At 43.6% G+C, this 17,841-nt stretch overlaps 1 protein-coding gene across 3 annotated transcripts in view; it reads left to right on the forward strand.

The window, feature by feature from the left end:
• Nucleotides 1-17,841, forward strand: part of PARVA (parvin alpha) — a 167,467-nt gene that overhangs the window by 82,455 nt on the left and 67,171 nt on the right. The window lies entirely within an intron of this gene.

The following is a 17,841-nucleotide window of genomic DNA, read 5'->3' on the forward strand; positions in this document are numbered from 1 at the left end:
AAAAAAATGAAGGACTTTTAAAAGAAAAGATCTACCTAATTTTACTGCTTGCTGTCCTCTGCTCCCTTGTAAAGGTAAATCTAAGCATGCATTCTCAAAGTGTAGTGAGAAGCTTTTGGCTTCCGTGAGCTATTAGCTGGCTAAATGCTCTTCCCGAGACCTAACAGCCTGCTCTGCTCAGTAGCTGGAGCAGGGAGGGTGTTGTAATTCTCATTAGTGACAGTAATATCAACTGGACAAATATCTTACTTCAAGAGCTCGTAATCACTGATGCCTAATGGACCTTTGAAATTCTCCCAAATAGTTTGGAATAAATAGATAAAGGCAAGGACTGAAATGGGTTTGACTGATGTGCATGCAAGTCCTTGGCAAGACTTTCCACTCGGTTTCCTCTCAGATTAAACATGGCTTGAACCTAAACGTGTTTGGGTCTGTGCCTGGGCTGAAATTCCTCCCCACGGACCTCGACAGGTTAAAGATGACATCAGTTTGGGCTCTTGGATCTGGGTTCTGAAAAGACCACAGCTAATACAGGAGTCAAAAGGTAGCTGTGAGCAACATTCAGTTAACGTGAGAGCCCGAGGGATGGCTGTGTTGACAGTCTCCTTGGCTCCCCTGAAGACGTGCAGGGGGGACCTGACTCCTCCCGGGGGCCCCCAGTGCTTTTATGACAGATTCACAGCTGGTTGATGAATCAGTGCACCCCAGAGTCACTCATTTGCACCCTCTGGGAAGGACTTGTGTTGAAAGTCCCAGCAACTGGGGGGAAAGAAGGAGACTTGAGGGATCCTGAAGTTACAGCTGACCCTGGGCTGGGTGTCAAAACTGGGGCAGGGGGTGGAGCAGACGCAGAGGGAAGGAAGGGATGGAGAAAAAAGAACTCAGGCTGATGCTGAGTGAGAGGCATTTTGTTGTTTCATTTAATACATTGTGGAGACCATTGGAAAGGATGATTTTCCCCTTTATTTACTAGATAATTATATATGTTTTCCCTATATTAATTGCCACTTAATATATTGTATTAAATTTCCCTAGGGCTTTGATAGACTATTGTTATGGATTTTTAGAAAGAAGTTGTTATCCATTAAGAATATTAATCATGCTTACCCTATTAGTTCCATTTTTTGTTTCCAGATTGACCTTATTCTTAGTTGCTTGACCTGATCTGCCTTCTTATTTTATAAAACAAGCCTGTGGTTTCCTTCTGCTTCTTCACCGAGAATCTAGTTCTTTAGAACCATGAAACACACACACACACACACACACACAAACAAGAACTTCTTGCTATAGAAAACTTCTGACAGATACTAAAGTAGAAAGAGGAGCGTGGTACACACCCTTAAGCCCATCACTGTCTTCAACAAGGATTAATCTGTGGCCAACCTTGTTTCATGTATACCTCCATCTGACCCTCAGCCCCCACCAGAAGATTCTTTTGCAGTGAATCCCAGGTATACCATTTCAGTATTTTTATTTCAGTTATAGCTTTAAAGAAAAGGGTTTTTTGTTTGTTTGTTTTCAAAAAAGAAGAACACAATTATTATATTACATGTAGATAAAAGCCTAATAATTCCTTAACATGTTTAGCTATTCAGTCTCATAATTTTGATCATTTGTTATTTTTAGTTTGTTGAAATCAAGATCAAAATAAGACCCATGCCTGGCAATTAATTGATATTGTTCCAGATCTCATTTCTTCCTTGGAATATATTTATTGAAGAAACTCATTGAGTTCCCACAGTCTAGATTTTGCTAGCTGTATCTTGACAGTGTCAGTTAACATGTTCGTCTGTCCCCTGTGTCTCCTGAGAATTGAGAGGTAGACCTAGAACTGATGGTGGTGTGTCCCTCTGGGGACAAGAGGAAGGACAGGCATGATGTCTGGTTGTCACTGATTTGTCAGTAGTCATTAGTGCTCATTGCCTGGAAACCTTCATTCATTAGGGGTTTCCAAATCATGTTTTAATTCATCTATTCTATCATCATTTATCAGCTGAAATGCTTTATAAAGATAAATGTTGCCTCATTAGACATTTGATCAATGTAGGTATGGTTTGATTTAAAGAGAGAGGATAAACATCAGATATTTTCTCTTTACTCACCAGTTTTCAGAATGAAGGGGTTTCCTGGCATCCTCCAGAGGTGAAAGAGAGGTGTTGAGTTTTATTTTGTTTTTCTGTGTCATTATTGACTCGTGGATTTAATTATATTTGATGTATTTGAACCCCTTGCAGTTATTATCCATGTCAATGCTCAAATTTTTCAGTCTTTGGCCAGTGAAAGCCTCTTGGATGTGATCTTAATCTGGTACAAGTTTATACCTAACTGATTTCTAGCAATAAGATGCTCCAGGCTCATCTTATATATTTTCTGCCTCAGAGCTAGAATTGGCCATTTCTCCAAGGAGCCCTGATTCCTTTTATGGGAAATGGCATTATTATTTAGAGCCCACAATCCAAGTGCTATGAGTGTTGAACAGCATCTTTTCCCACCTCTGAAAATCCAGCCAAACCACAGTCGACACCACCACTCGTTAAAACCGTGATGGTCATCACCCCCTCTGTCATCTCCATCTGGCTTTCACTTGCCTCTAGACCACCTCCCAGTCTCTGTAACACCCACAAAACATTCCTTCTTAACCTACCTGGGTACTTTCACCATGCCACTTGACCCAAAACTTTCTTCTGCATTATGAAGCATTTCATGGGCCTTTTTTTTCTGCCTCTTTCACAATCCTGTCCTTATCAACTCAAGACAAAGGGATAGATCATCATTTCTTAAAAGTCTCCTCCAACTTTGTTCTTAAGCTCTGTTGTCTCGCCGAAGTCTTGCATGTTTCATGAGATCATCTCTGAGCAGTCCCACTCTCCCAGGGCTTGTCCACATTCCTAGACACACTCTGGGGAGAAGTGGGCTAGCAGTTACCAAATGCTCACTAGGGCATGTCCTACTGTGCTGGGCATTTCATGTGTGCTATGTCATCTAAGCTTCTTTACGATTTTGTGAGCTAAGAATTATGATTCCCATTTCAGAGGGGACAAAAGTTATTAGATAAGAGGCAGAGCTGGGATTCATCCTTTCTTCAGAGCCCAGGCCAGCTCAGATCACCTAATCATGGTGCTAGATCCCAGGAGGGCTTCTGCATGGATGGATCCACTAAGGAATCTTCCTGAGCCTTCTGTAAACCTGTAGAACTCTGCTCTCCATATCCTACATTGCTTTCAGGAGTAAATCATACCTGTGTGTTCTGGCTCTTGGCTAACACCTCACAGACTCATTGCTGTTCATCTGTCTTCCTGAAAGTGGGCCTGTTCTCCTGTCTCCTGCTCCCTCTTCACCTGATAAACTGCTACTTCTCCTTTAAGAAGCAACTGAAGCATCTCTTTTAAGGCGCTCCCCCCTGACTTCCACCTCCAGATGAGTTAAGTGCTGCTGCTTTGGATCCCCCAGGGGACTGTGCTCTGGGAGTGGGTCTTATTCATCCCTTTGACCCCAATTCCAATTATTTATGAAACTGAATCAAATGGCAGGTCGTACAGAAAGAAGTTGCAGTGGAAGTGTCAGGCAGGCAATCAGAACACCAAACACAGTAAAAGCATCTCTGTTTTACTACAATTTCTTTTAATAGGTTCTCTGTATAGCACCTGGCCCAGGAAAGTTGCTCAGCAACACTGTTAAATCCACACTTACACAAATGAATGAGTGTATGGTACCAGTCACCCCATACTTGCTCACATGGGGCAAATGTTGCCTTCCTTGAGATGGTTTTTACAGTTTCCTGTGGCCCCTGTCACTCTCTGCTTCCATTGTACATGTGTATTTTTGTCCGTAAGTTAAAGTTTGCTCTGGGCCTGGAAGATGCAACTGGCACGAGGCTCCCAACGCATCGCCTTGCACGTAGTCAAGACTCAATAATTATCCGTGGAATTGAATCAAATGGCAGGTTGTACAGAAGGAAGTTACAGTGAAAGTGCTGGGCAGGCAATCAGAACACCAGACAGACAGTTAAAGCATCTCTGATTTACTACAATTTCTTTTAATAGGTTCTCTGTACAGATTAGCTGTCAACATGGATTATTGGTTTAGTTTAAAAAAAAAAAAAGAACCCAGGGAGCTGCAATAACTCTTGTGAGGCACAGAGACTGGCAGCATTTTGTCACTGCTTCCAGAGCGATGGTCACAGATGTCTCTGGGACAACACTTTGTCATAATGCTGAAGAGGCCTAGATAATAAGCAAAAAATGCTTCCACCTAAAGAGCCAGGACCTGTTGGCCTTCTCTGCTCCTTCCTTTGCTGTCTCCAATTCTCTCTCTCTTTTTTTTTAAAGCCCAGACCCACCGAAGATTACCATCTGACTCTGACCTAGAAGGCAGAGCTGTTTGTTTGTTGTGTGTTTATTTCTGTTGGAAGGGGGTACTGTTCAAGGATCAGCCTGGCCACACTGCCCATTCATTCCAAAAATACGTATTAACATCTCATGGCCATGCAGCAGTGGGCACGCCTCTTGGCACATTCGAAATAGTGGAGGAGATGGGTTCTTCAGATAGATGCACAGATAGATAATTACAAACAGTGCTAAGTGAGGTGGATAGAAGAACAAAGATGCATCCATGGAAGGGTCTGGCACTGCCTTCTCCATGAAGCCCTCCCTGGTCCCTCCTGGCAGTGCAAGCATAGCCTGGTCTCCCTCATCACCCAGAGCCATGCCTATGTTGGCCCTCAGACCACTGAGACTTCAGGTATACATGAATGTGAGCTCCTAGGGCAAGGGTTCATTCTTTTCTAGAATATGTGTGGCATATAGCAGGTGCTCAATCAGTATTTAAGACTGGGAGGAAGCCAATGAGCACATTTTACCAGGCCTCATTCCATTAGATGAAGAAGTCAGGAACTTCCCTCAGCACTGTGATTATAGTGGTGTGATGATGAGCTAGTTCCAAAACTTCTGCTCCATCCCAAGAAGGAGGCATCTTTCTTCCAGAAGGGATGGAGGGAGTGAATAATGAGCAGAAGTCTTCAGCATAAGGCCTGGCCTATTCAGGAGCTCAGCACAAGGTTCGTCCCGTCCCCTGCCCGCTAGAAGTTTGCTTAGAGTGGTCTTGTGCTCTGATGCAAGCACCCTGGCCAGCAGCAGGACCAGCCTCTTCTCAGGGCAGACCTGAGCCAGGTCAGGTCCATCTCCTGCTCAGTTCTGAGTCTCCGGCCTGGGCATGTCACAGTTGACACTAAGGGAATGTCTGTTTGGAATGGCATGGGCTTGGTGTCAGAATAAGATGAACAGGGTTCTGCAGCCCATCCAATCTGGTTTACTTCTTCCTTGGAGAACAAGAGTATGTTCCCCTCCCAGATATGTTGCCAAATACATACCCTTTTAGCTCCTACCAGGTCTCCTAGAATTTGTCTCCTAGGGGAAAGGGTGACAGATCCTGGCCCCCAGATCCCTGGGTGAGCACAGTAGATGCTTTTGCACTGAACACAGCATCCCAGGTCACCTCCTTTATCAGCCCGGCTTGGTAGATGGTTTGGTGTACACAGAAGGTTCCCCACTTAATCAGGCACCTCCACTTTTCTATCCCAGGGCTCTGGCTTCTGAAGCCCCCTCATTCGGCACCCAGCGTGGCCTGGAAGTACAGAGATAGCACCCGCGGGCCACCTCAGTAGTAGGGAAGTCTTCTGGAGACACTGCGTATGGTTCCTTAGCCCCATAGGAGCTGCGGTTCAGGTGCCCACAGGTAACCAGCTCAGTAACATGTGCCCCCCTTGCTGGCTCTTCCCATGTCTCTGCATCTCTTTCCTCGCCCCTCACCCCTTTTCTTGGGATTTCTTTCCCCTTTCAAATGACTTCAAACTCATACACTAGGGAAAGGAGACAGCTAACTGGTAGAATCATCTTCCAGAGAACTTTTCAGGAAATCTCCTACACTTTCTGAACTTTAGCTTCCTCATCCACTAAAGAGAGCAAAGAGCCTGTAGCCTGAACCTCGCATCAGGCTGTCATCTGGTTCCCCGGAGGCCCCACATTTTGCACTTGCTGGTCCCGCTGCCTGAGCACCCCCTCCCCTCCCTGCTCACCCCCCTCCATAGCTGGCAAATGACTCAACCCTCCAGAACCAGCCGCCTTCCCCGAGGACTGGAAACCCCCTAAATGTCCAACAGTTATGGAATGGTTAAGTAATGTATGTGCGTACCTTCAACAGAGATTGAGAAAGCCAGTTAAAGGGATATTTTTGATGGCATAAGGAAGTACAGTGAGATTACCTGATACTATAAAAAGTGGCCATAGAACTACCCAGTATGGGAGTATGTGTAAGTGTGTATATAAAATGTAGAAAAACAGAAGAAAACATAACATGTTACCTCGAAGCAGTAGGGTTGTTTTCCTCTTAGTTTTTTAATATTTTTCAGGTTCTCTTAAATTAACACTTTTTCTTTTCTAGCCAGAAATAAGTCAACTTGTTATTTAAAACAAACAAAGATACAGCTTAATTGTTGCCTCTGTCCTCAGAGAGGCTAAGCCTATGAAAAGTGACCAGACCACCTGTAGGCTTCAGTGTACAAAAAATGTGACCTAAAGCTGGAACAACATGCATGTAGTGTTAAGGATGTAAACTCTGGAGCCAGCTGCTGCTGTTCAGTTGCTGAGTCACGGCCGACCCTTGCAACCACTCAGACTGTAGCACGCCAGCGTACTGGTCTCTCGCCGTCACCACAGGTAGCTGTTCTTCGGACATCTACCAACCCCAGAAGGAAAGTACTTGTTTGTCGCTGTATGCACAGTTCCTGGCCCAGCCCCTGGTACCAGAGATGCCCATATGTGCTTATGAATGAAAGAGATGAGCAGTGCCAGTTCCACCCTGGCTGTCCTGAGTTGTCGTGCCCACACTTCGCATCTAATTAGCTAACATACCAGGTCAGTTTCTATGGTCTCCTCAAGGCTGTCGTTAATACAAATGCTAGGGTATATGGATGCACAGAGGTGCACACGCATGCATGACAGCCTGGTGTTGCCCATTATAAACTCCCAGAGTGACACCCCTATACCACTTTCTACTTAAGTAGGAACAGACCTTTAAAACAAGCAAATGGTTCTGGTGCTAGATCTAAAGCGGTAGCGGACGTGGTGTGGCAAAAGACAAAGAACGGTGATGTGTTTGATTTTGATCAGAGACCCTCTGTGCCTGAGCAGTGTTTTAAATTCCCACGGCTTACTTGAGACCTCACCAGTGTTTCAGTTCACATGGTTTTGACAGCCCAAAGCTAGTCAACGGTGCCTCCATCTCCCTCTGAGCATACTTGCAATTGGAGGGTTGCTGGATCACGTGTTTGGCTGAACAATGAATTAATGTCCAGGGGCCATCTGCCTGGCAGCCTTCCAACTCTGCAGAGACTATAAAACTGACCAAAACAAAGACATGAGTGGAAACTTTAAGACTTGGGACTATAGATTCCCCTGTCAGCTCCCATCACAATACCAACCTCTAAGTTCCTGTTTTGGCTGTGCTTCAAGGCCCAGATGTCAGACCCTGGTGACTAAACAGCTATGTCAGGTAGAGCAGAGAGTGGGGAGACCCTGACTATCTGCCGAGGCCACTCTGAGCTGTTCCCATGTTTGTCTGATGCTTTATATTACGGCTGCTGAAATAAGTTGGTTTTTTTTTTTTAAAGTAATAAAACTCTGGTTTAAGGGCTAGGATGGAGGGGGTGGTTATTTTGCATTTCCTTTTGATAATTTCACATAGAAGAAGAATTAACTGACATGTTTTAGTCAGGGGTGAGTATTGAGAACAGAACCTGTCCCCTAAGAAAGCTGTTGGAGCCAGAGTAATGCCCCCCCACAGATATCCATATCCCAGATGTGGATTTTAATGAACCTATGGATGTATTAGCTTACATGGCAAAGGGAAGTTAAGGCTGCAGGTACAATTATGGCTGCTCATCAGCTGACTCTAAAATAGGGAGATTGACAAGCAATAAATGCTGGAGAGGGTGTGGAGAAAAGGGAACCCTCTTACACTGTTGGTGGGAATGCAAATTAGTACAGCCACTATGGAAAACAGTGTGGAGATTTCTTAAAAAGCTGGAAATAGAACTGCCATATGACCCAGCAATCCCACTTCTGGGCATACACACCGAGGAAACCAGATCTGAAAGAGACACGTGCACCCCAATGTTCATCGCAGCACTGTTTATAATAGCCAGGACATGGAAGCAACCTAGATGCCCATCAGCAGACGAATGGATGAAGAAGCTGTGGTACATATACACCATGGAATATTACTCAGCCATTAAAAAGAATTCATTTGAATCAGTTCTAATGAGATAGATGAAACTGGAGCCCATTATACAGAGCGAAGTAAGCCAGAAAGATAAAGACCATTACAGTATACTAACACATATATATGGAATTTAGAAAGATGGTAACGATAACCCTATATGCAAAACAGAAAAAGAGACTCAGATGTATAGAACAGACTTGTGGACTCTGTGGGAGAAGGCGAGGGTGGGATGTTTCAAGAGAACAGCATCGAAACATGTATATTATCTAGGGTGAAACAGATCACCAGCCCAGGTTCGATGCATGAGACAAGTGCTCGGGCCTGGTGCACTGGGAAGACCCAGAGGGATCAGGAGGAGAGGGAGGTGGGAGGGGGGACCGGGATGGGGAATACATGTAAATCCATGGCTAATTCATTTCAATGTATGACAAAAACCACTGCAATGTTGTAAAGTAATTAGCCTCCAACTAATAAAAATAAATGGAAAAAAAAATAAATTAAAAAAAAAATAATAAAATAGGGAGATTGTCCTAGGCTTTCCAGGTGGCCCAGTGTAATCATAGGGTACTTAAAAATAGAAGAGATAGGCAAAGAAAGAGGTCAGAGTACTGCACTGTGAGAAGGATTTGACCCCCACCCCCCATTGCTGACTTTGAAGGTGGAGAAAGGGGACCACAAGCCAAGGAGTGCAGGTGGCCTCCAGAAGCCAGAAAAGGCAAGATAATGGATCCTCCCCTAGAGCCTCCAGAAAGGAGCAAACCCTGCCAATGCCTCGATTTTAGCCCACTGAGACCCATGTTGGACTTCTAACCTACAGAACCATAAGGATAATAAATCTGTGTTGTTTCAAGCCACCAAGTGTGTGGTAATTATTACTACAGCAGTGGAAAACTAATACAACAGCCCGTGTCATAAAAGCCCCGTCAGGAACAATGGATGGATTCAGCTTCCAAAGCAGTTCCAGGGAAAGCAATAAAGACACCTTCAGTGATGGTTGTACTAGTGGGACAGATCCCTTCTTGGGAAAGCAGAAATGACCTTGCCAGGCATCCTTAAGTTATGAGGAAGCTCTGTCTTCTCATTTCAGCCCTGGAAACAAACCTAAAAACCATGCAGTTTCTATGTGGAAACAAGTTCTCACTTGGGAATAAGTACAGCTTGCACTGTAGGACTTTGAAATGGTCTCTGTGCTTTGTTGCCCGTACAAATGCTTCTATAGGGGTCAGCTAATGTTGGACAAATTACCACTGTCTCCTTGGTGATGGAAAGAAACATGTGTGTCTCTTAAAATTATGGATTTCCCCCCAGTGAGCGCTATATCTCGTTGGAAAAATAGCAAATTTGGGTTGATTTTTTTAATAGACTATTTTTATAATACTTTTAGATTTATAGGGAAAATGAAAAGATAATACAGAGAGCTCATTTATGCCTATGTTCAGTTTCTCCTCTTATTAACATTCTATATTAATATGCTACATTTGTTATAATTCATGAGCCCATATTAATATTATTAACTTAAGTTATTCAGATTGTTTTCAGCGTTTACCTAATGTCCTTTTTCTGTCCCAAGTTCCCTTGCAGGATACCGTGTCCCCCTCAGCTGTCACATCTAAGGTTTCTCTTGGCTGTTACATTTTCTCAGACCTTCCTTGTTTTTAATGACCTTCTCACAAAACTCAAAATTATCACAGACTTAAATATAAAATATAATGTATAAAATTTATAGAAGAAAATATAATAAATCTGTTTGATTAAGGAGTTTGGCAATGAGTTTTTAGATGCAACACCAAAAGGACAAACCATGAAAGAGAAATCGATAAGTTGGACTTCGTTAAAATCTGCATAAGATCTTGTTAAAACAGAAGGTGTATGGTCTGTGTCTAGATTAATTTTTGCAGTTGGCCATCCAATGGTTCCAGCATTTGTTGGTATGACTGTCCTTTCTACATTGAATTGCCTTTGCTCCTTTGTCAAAGAGCAGTTGACTGTATTTGTGTGGGTTTGTTCCTGGGTTCTCTATTATGTTGCATTGACTTATGTGTCTGCTCGTTTGCCACTGTCATTTTACCTTGACTACTGTAGCTTTATGATAAGTCTTGAAGTCTGGTAGTGTCAATCCTCCAACTTTGTCCTTCTTTAATGTTTTGTTGTCTACTTTGAGTCTGCCTTCCTATGTGAACCTTAGGATTGGTTTGTCAATATACACAAAATAGCTTGTTGTAACTCTTGACTAGGATTGCATTGAATCTATAGGTGAACTTGGAAAGAACTGACACTTTAATACTATGTCTTATAATCCGTGAACACTGACTGTCTCTCAGTTTATCTAGATCTTCTTTGATTTCTTTCATCAGAGTTTTGTAATTTTCTGTATGCCATCCCTGTGTACATGCTGTTAGATTTGTATCTTAGTATTTCCTATTTGGGTGCTACTATCAGCGTTATTGGGCGTCCCTGGTGATTCAGACGGTAAAGAATTCACCTGCAATGTGGGAGACCTGGGTTCAGTCCCTGAGTTGGGAAGATCCCCTGGAGGAGAGCATGGCAACCCACTCCAGTATTCTTGCCTGGAGAATCCCCATGGACAGAGGAGCCTGGTGGACTGCAGTCCATGGGGTTGCAAAGAGCCAAACACAACTGAGTGACTGAGCACAGCACATAAATGATATTGTGTTTTTAATTTCTAACTTGAATCGTGTATTGTTGGTGCATAGGAAAACAATTGATTTCTGTCTGTTAACCTTCTATCCTGCCCTCTTGCATAATTGCTTATTAGTTCTGAGTATGGACTTCCCTGGTGGCTCAGAGGGTAAAGAATCTGCTTGCAGTGCAGGAGACCTGAGTTCAATCCCTGGGTTAGGAAGATCCCCAGGAGAAAGCAATGGCTACCCACTCCAGTATTCTTGCCTGGAGAATTCCATGGACAGGGGAGTCTGGCTTCCTGTCAACAGTCCATTGGGTCTCAAAGATTCAGACATGATTGAGCAACTAACACATAAGATTATGGGGGTTTTTTTGTTGTTGTTCTGTTTCATCATTGGTCAATTCTTTGGGTGTTTCTATACAATCAATCATATAATCTATGAACAAAAGTGAAAGTGAAAGTTGCTCAGTCGTTTCCGACTCTCTGCAACCCCATGGACTATTACAGTCCTTGGGATTCTCCAGGCCAGAACACTGGAGTGGGTAGCCTTTCCCTTCTCCAGGGGATCTTCCCAACCTAGGGATCGAATCCAGGTCTCCCACATTGCAGGCGTATTCTTTACCCTCTGAGCCACAAGGGAAGGTTGTATTTCTTCCTTTCCAATTTGCATGCCTTTTATTTCCTTTTTCTGCATTGTTGTAATAGCTAGAATTTTTAGTGTGATTTTGAATAGAGGAGATATCTTTGTCTTGTTTCCAATCTTAGGATATAAGGATCCATTTTCTCACCATTAAGTGTCTTTTGGTAGATGTTCTTACAGGTTGATTTTTCACATAGAGAAAAATTGTTGGGCTTTGCCAATCAGACAGTGTAGATGTCTCAAGCTACAGGAACTTCTGGGGAGACCACTGAACCATTTAGAAATTAAAGGAACTTGAGTGAGCTTTCATGAGGGCCAGAAATTAATCACTGGAGTCCCGAGAAGGAGCTAGAGCAGCCTAAGTACCTTCACTGGGGTTCACTTGCACTAAAGGAGAAAGAACAACCTGCATATCCTCTTGCCCTCCCTCAGTCTGGTGTTTTGGGTTTTTCATCTATAGCCACGGGGAGCACGGTCTAGGGCATGCTGGGAAACAGATGAGTTTACAGCCCTCGACACTCTGGACCCTACCTACTTATTCACCCTTTGTTCTTCCACCCTGTTTCTCCCGTGTGTACCCTATATTCCCAGTGTTCAGGCATAATTACTGCTGTCTCAGTAGTTTCCCTGTTTGTCTACATTTTGCTGTTTATACACAAGGTGTGCTTTTTGTGAGGCACCTGTGTTGGATGAAAATTTAAGCTTTTCAAAGTCCGGCTCACGTGTCCGCCTGAGAATCCTTCCCAGTCTTCCCCATCAAAGTTAACCTTGTTGCCCCCACCACTGAGCTCCCACAGCCCTCTGTTACATGTATCTCATCTGAGTGCAGCTTACTGCCCACTGTGTTTCTCTGTACCTGCCTCCCCCACCCCAGAACAGATTGAGGCAGACTCCTGTCAAATCCCTAAACCCAGTGCTGGCACAGGGTTTGCTTCAAAGGAGGTGCCCAGTAATGTGTATCAGTCAAATGAATGAAATTACTAGCTTTGCATAAATGGATCCTTTTGTACTCTTAGAACCTCTGTCTATTCTTACCATACTCGTTTTCCATCTGGTATTCTTCAGGCCCTTGTATATATATTCTGGAGTATAAGAGAGATATGCAGCTATTCCCATGTTTTTCATGGGAAAAAAAGGAAGGGAAAATTACTGTTCTTTGTAGACCTACTGTCTTCATCCATCAACTTTATAATCTTGGTGTCCCATGCACCGATTAGGGAGTTAAGGCTCCAAGCCCCAGAAAACACCAACTCAGCTGACTTAAATAAAAAAGGAACTTCCTTTATCACTTATAACAAGATACAAAAAGCTAGGGTGGCTCTGGGAATGGTGGCTTAGCAGTATCAAGAAGAACTCCTTTCTTTCTTCCCTGCCAACCTTAACTTCTGAGCTTCTTCTTTGGGCAGACTTAACCTCATGACTACAAATCTAGGCATAACATCCTGAAGCAGTAATGGTTAGGAAGAGAAACATACCTTCTCTTCCTTGAGCCTCTTTTTTAAATAAAGGACAATTTTTCTAGAAGGTTCTAGAAATTTCCAGTCACAGCTCTTTGACCAGAATTGTGTTACATGACAATGCTTGAGCCTGTCACTGCTAAAGGAATTGAGATTATCATGATTAGCTTAACTCAATGGAAATCTCACCTAGAGGCATGGTGGTGGGGGGTGGGTTGTGCAGTGTATACTGGAACAAAATGAGAGAGTATTATTTCAGCAGAGAGAGAGAAAGAATAAAATCAATATTGGGGAAGAAACTAATAGTGTCAGCTACACCTTTGTTTTAAACAAAATTGTTTTCTACCACATTTCGAAGTCACACGTTTTAAGTTGCCAACATAAGGTCCCATGGCTGATTAAAAAGAGAAGTAGGATTCAAATCCAGGTCTTTCAGACTTCAAAGCCCACCCATGTACTTGTTCTGCTGCACGGCTGGACCCGGAGTCACGCTGTGTTTCCCAGAAAAGCCAGGCTCCCTCCCTCATGGTGAGCGCTTCAGGAGTTGAGGCAATTGCCCTGCTCTCCCAAGCCCGACCTTCAGCTGGGCATTTAATCTGTTTATTAAGTTATGACTAATGGCGCCGCGAGACACCGAAGGCTGCACATTCAGACCTAGTTTTAGATTGTTAGAGGAGGTTCAGGGGAAAACATCATATTCATATTCTATGCCGAGAAAATTCAATTGTAGCTCTTTCTTTTTCAGAGTGCAGGGATGGCGAGGGGCTTCTGCTGCGTCCTGCTTTGGTTTAATAGAAATGAAACCTCCAAAGCACGTGGGCTGATTTGGGAACGTGGCCACTAATGCAGCCTCGCGGGGCGGGGGTGGGGGGGTGTGGGCCAAGCCTGAGCTGGGCAGTTTGCATATTCACTTTTACAAACAGTTGGCTCGAAGTCAGCAGTTAATGGGATGGGAATGATGTTCCTGTACCAAATCATTTCCTGAAAAAAAAAAAAACATTTCCAATTGCAAACATATCTCAGCCTTTCTTCTCGGGTTTGTTTTGTCTCTGTGAGTGAATTAAAGAGGCAGGGCAGAGGGGAGTGTTTCTGACTGGGGATTTTTCATCTAAAAACATTTTTAACAATGATCTGCACAGAAAAAGAGGTCCTGTTCAGACCCATATTTAGGAGCCCTGCCTGCAAGTATGGTGTTCTAGCCACACGTTAGAGGTATAAATATCTCTACACTCACAGATGGGCTCTTAATGGACAACGGTCTTAGGACAGAGGTAGCTTTTTTCTCTTTACAAAAAGTAAGCTGGAAATGCTGCCCTAGAAATGTGCCCACACACGCACACACGGGATCAGGCCAAAGTATGATTTTCCTCTCCTAAGGACAGGCTGAAAGTCGTCTTTGCATGCTATACACGGCTTTGGTAAATTGTGCTTCAACTTATAACCTGTGCAGTGGAAGGGTAGTCTTAACAGGTTCATTCATTTATTCAACAAAATGGTCCTTGAGTGCTTATCATTTTAAGTAATAATTGCAATTAATTACATAGCTCTTAACCAGGTACCAGACACTCTTCTAAATGTTTTACATGTATTAACTCATTTAAACTTCTCAACAACTCTAGGAGGTAGGCAATATTATTATCACCCCCATTGTGCAGATAAGGAAACTGAGGTGTAAGATGGATGAGCTTGCCCAAAGTCATGTACTGGTAAGTGATAGAACCTGGATTTGAGTGTAGGCAGTCTGACTCCTCTTCAGAGATCTAATAGCGAACAAAAGAGAAAAAGTGCCAGTCTTTCCACAGCTTACATTCTGTTGAGGAGGGGATAAATAATAAATGTAGAAATAATAGTTATTTCAGATTGTGATGAGTGCTATGGAGAAAATGCAACACAAGAGGGAGGCAGGGGGCTATTCAGAGGGTCTTGTAGGTCTTAGGAAGAAATTAGGGTTTTATTCTGAGTATGATGGGAATTCCCAGGTGGCAGTAGTAAAGAATCCTCCTGCAATGCAGAAGATGCAGATTCAGTCCCTGGGTCAGGAAGATCCCCTGGAGGAGGAAATGGAGACTCACCCCAGTGTTCTTGCCTGGGAAATCCCATGGACAGAGGAGCTTGGCGGGCTGCAGTCCACAGGGTCGCAAAAGAATCAGACATGACTGAGCAACTAAGCATGCACATGAGGGGAAGCCACAGGAAGGCGTAAAGCAGGAGAATGTATGATCGTGTTTACATCTGTATAGATCATTCTGACTGTGCCCTAGGAAGTCGACTGGCATGGGGAAAATGCATCAGAAAGCAGTGGGCAGGTTAGAAGGTGGTTCTGGTTATTTAGGTGAAAGATAACAGTGGCCTGAACCAGAATAGTGATGATGGAGCTGGTGAGAAGTGGCTGGAATAGGGTCCTGTCTTGGAGGTGGAACCCAGAAAACTTGCCAATGTATTGGCTGCAAACAGTGAGGAAAAGAAGAAGGGAAGGGTGATTCGTCAGATTTTGGCTTGAACTCTTGTGCAAATGGTAGTGCCATTTACTGAGGAGGATAAGAAGGAAGGTGGACAAGTCTTGATGTAGTGTTGTTACAGTGGAGGTAAGGGTGCTGAAGATCATGTGTTCTGTTTTGAATGTATACATTTGAGATCTCCATTAGTAGACAAAAGAGGAGATACTGAGTGAGTCTGGAGCTCAGGGTTAGGCCTAGGCTAGAGATTTTGTTTGTTTTTATTTGTTTCTGGTTCTTGTTTTAGTAATGAGTTGACTGTTGTTTTCACAGCCCAATGAGGCTGGGCAAATAAAACCACTCAAAAGAATAAATTAGGACAGAGCTTGGTTGTTTTTGTACATGAAGAATATCTAGGAAAAGGCTTCATTTTTATCCTATCCCTGATTTTGTTGCCTTGAATTCAGTTTTAGATAATAAAATCTTATTAACTTTAAAAATATATAATACAGCATACATCAGGCTGGAGATTTAAATTTGGATATCATCAGCATTTGGATCTATGGGATCAGCCAGGATAGCACCATCCAACTGAATCTTCCGTGATAATGGAAATATACATCTGCACTGTCCAGTAGGGTGCCACCTGCTCCATGGGGGCCACTGAGCACTTGAAATGTGACAGGTGGAACTAAAAAACTGAGTTATTAATTCATTTAAACTTCAATAGCTGCATGTGGTTAATGGCTACTGTATTGGACAGCACAGATCTGGTGGCAGGGTGGGGTGGGATGGAATATACAGGTGGAGAAGGTTCTGGGCAAGAGCTAGTCTCTTCACTGTTCACTTAACCCAGTCTCACACCCACACTGAAATATAACTTTATTTCCACTTCCCATTGCCTGGGTAGTGATGCTTGTTAAGTGGTAGAAATCTTGCTTCTTTGTGAGAAACAGCCTGGAAAAAAAAGCAAACTGCTAGTCCTAGGAGGAGTGCTAGGAGACATTATAAAGTCTCAAGAAGCAATTGTGCTTTGCTGGAAAGCAAACACAAGCCCCTATTTATAGAATCATTTAAACCTTGAAAGTGTCACTTATAGTTTTCAATTATGTTTGGTGGGGGGAATTATATAGACTGGTGGGTGTCTGTGGATTTGGAGATTCAAGATGGTGCCTGGCTGATATCCCATTTGAATGTCAAGAGCCCACAGCAACAGGACTGAATACCAGCTTCATAATGCGAGTTGTGTCTCTCTAGGGCAGAGTGGGTTTCACTCCCTTTGTTAGGCAATCTCACTCCCCATCCAACTGCAACCATCAGTGACGTCTGCTAATATGAAAGAACTCTTTGTAAGCAGCTGCCTGTGCTTAAGAGTACTTGCAAGTGTATGCTGGCAATGGGTGAGGCCAGAGTCAATACAAAAAAATAAAATGGAAAGATGGGACATTGCTTTTACTAAGGTTGATTGCAGCTGCCGTTATCACCTCTTTAAGAACCGTTTGGTGACCAGCTCCTTCAGAGGAAATGGTTGTTCTGTGCTTAATTGGTGCAAAGGAACTGCCCAAACTGGAATTGAGTAGAATTGAGGGGATTTGAGTCACTGCTTTTAGGAGAGGTAATAATCCAAGGTCAGTGCTCAGCAAAGGGCCATCACACAGCTGGTTTTGTGGTAGGAATTTGTTGGTTTTTATTTTTTTTTTTTTTACTAAGGCTTGGGGGTGGGCTGGAAGTCTCTAGTTGTCACTGACCTCTTGTTATTTTTCTTGAGAACAGTGGAATTGTAGACTTCTAAGATTTGGGAAAGTACAAAAGAACTTGATGGTCACCTATCCAGCTTTTGATGTTCAGCTGAGGGAACGGGCCTGGAGAAGTGAGGTGCCTGACCCCAGGGCCCATGACTCCATATGGTTGAAGGGATAAATCCAGAGCCCAGGGAGAGGCCAGAATGAGGCATCCTCGAGCAGTGCTGGATGGGAGGAGGGAGGTAGGAAGGAGGGAGGGAGGGGGGAAAATGTCCGAAAAAATACACAGGAGCCAATTCAGGAGAGAAGTCAGGGGTGGGTTGACCTGAGAATGGAAAAGGCCTGTGGCTCAAATGAAGCCTTAGTGTGGGGACCTCGTGTATCCAGTCAGCAGAGACTTATCAAGTGTGCACTCTGCACCAGATGGCAAGCCCCTAAAGGAGGGACAGAGGGAGCATGGCAGAGACTTAAGAAAGGCATCAGTGCTGACTTCACTTCCATTTATTCCAAGATCATTTCTGAAAGGAGGCAGATTTCCATGCCCGATTTTTCTAGGAAAGCGAGTGAGGTGACAGTCAGAAGGAGTGAGATGAAGGGGACAGTTTGGTCCTTTTAGCAAGGAGAGGCAGGAATTGGATGCAGGCTG

Source organism: Odocoileus virginianus, chromosome 10 (genome assembly GCF_023699985.2).
Source record: "Odocoileus virginianus isolate 20LAN1187 ecotype Illinois chromosome 10, Ovbor_1.2, whole genome shotgun sequence".
In the NCBI taxonomy this organism is placed as follows: domain Eukaryota; kingdom Metazoa; phylum Chordata; class Mammalia; order Artiodactyla; family Cervidae; genus Odocoileus; species Odocoileus virginianus.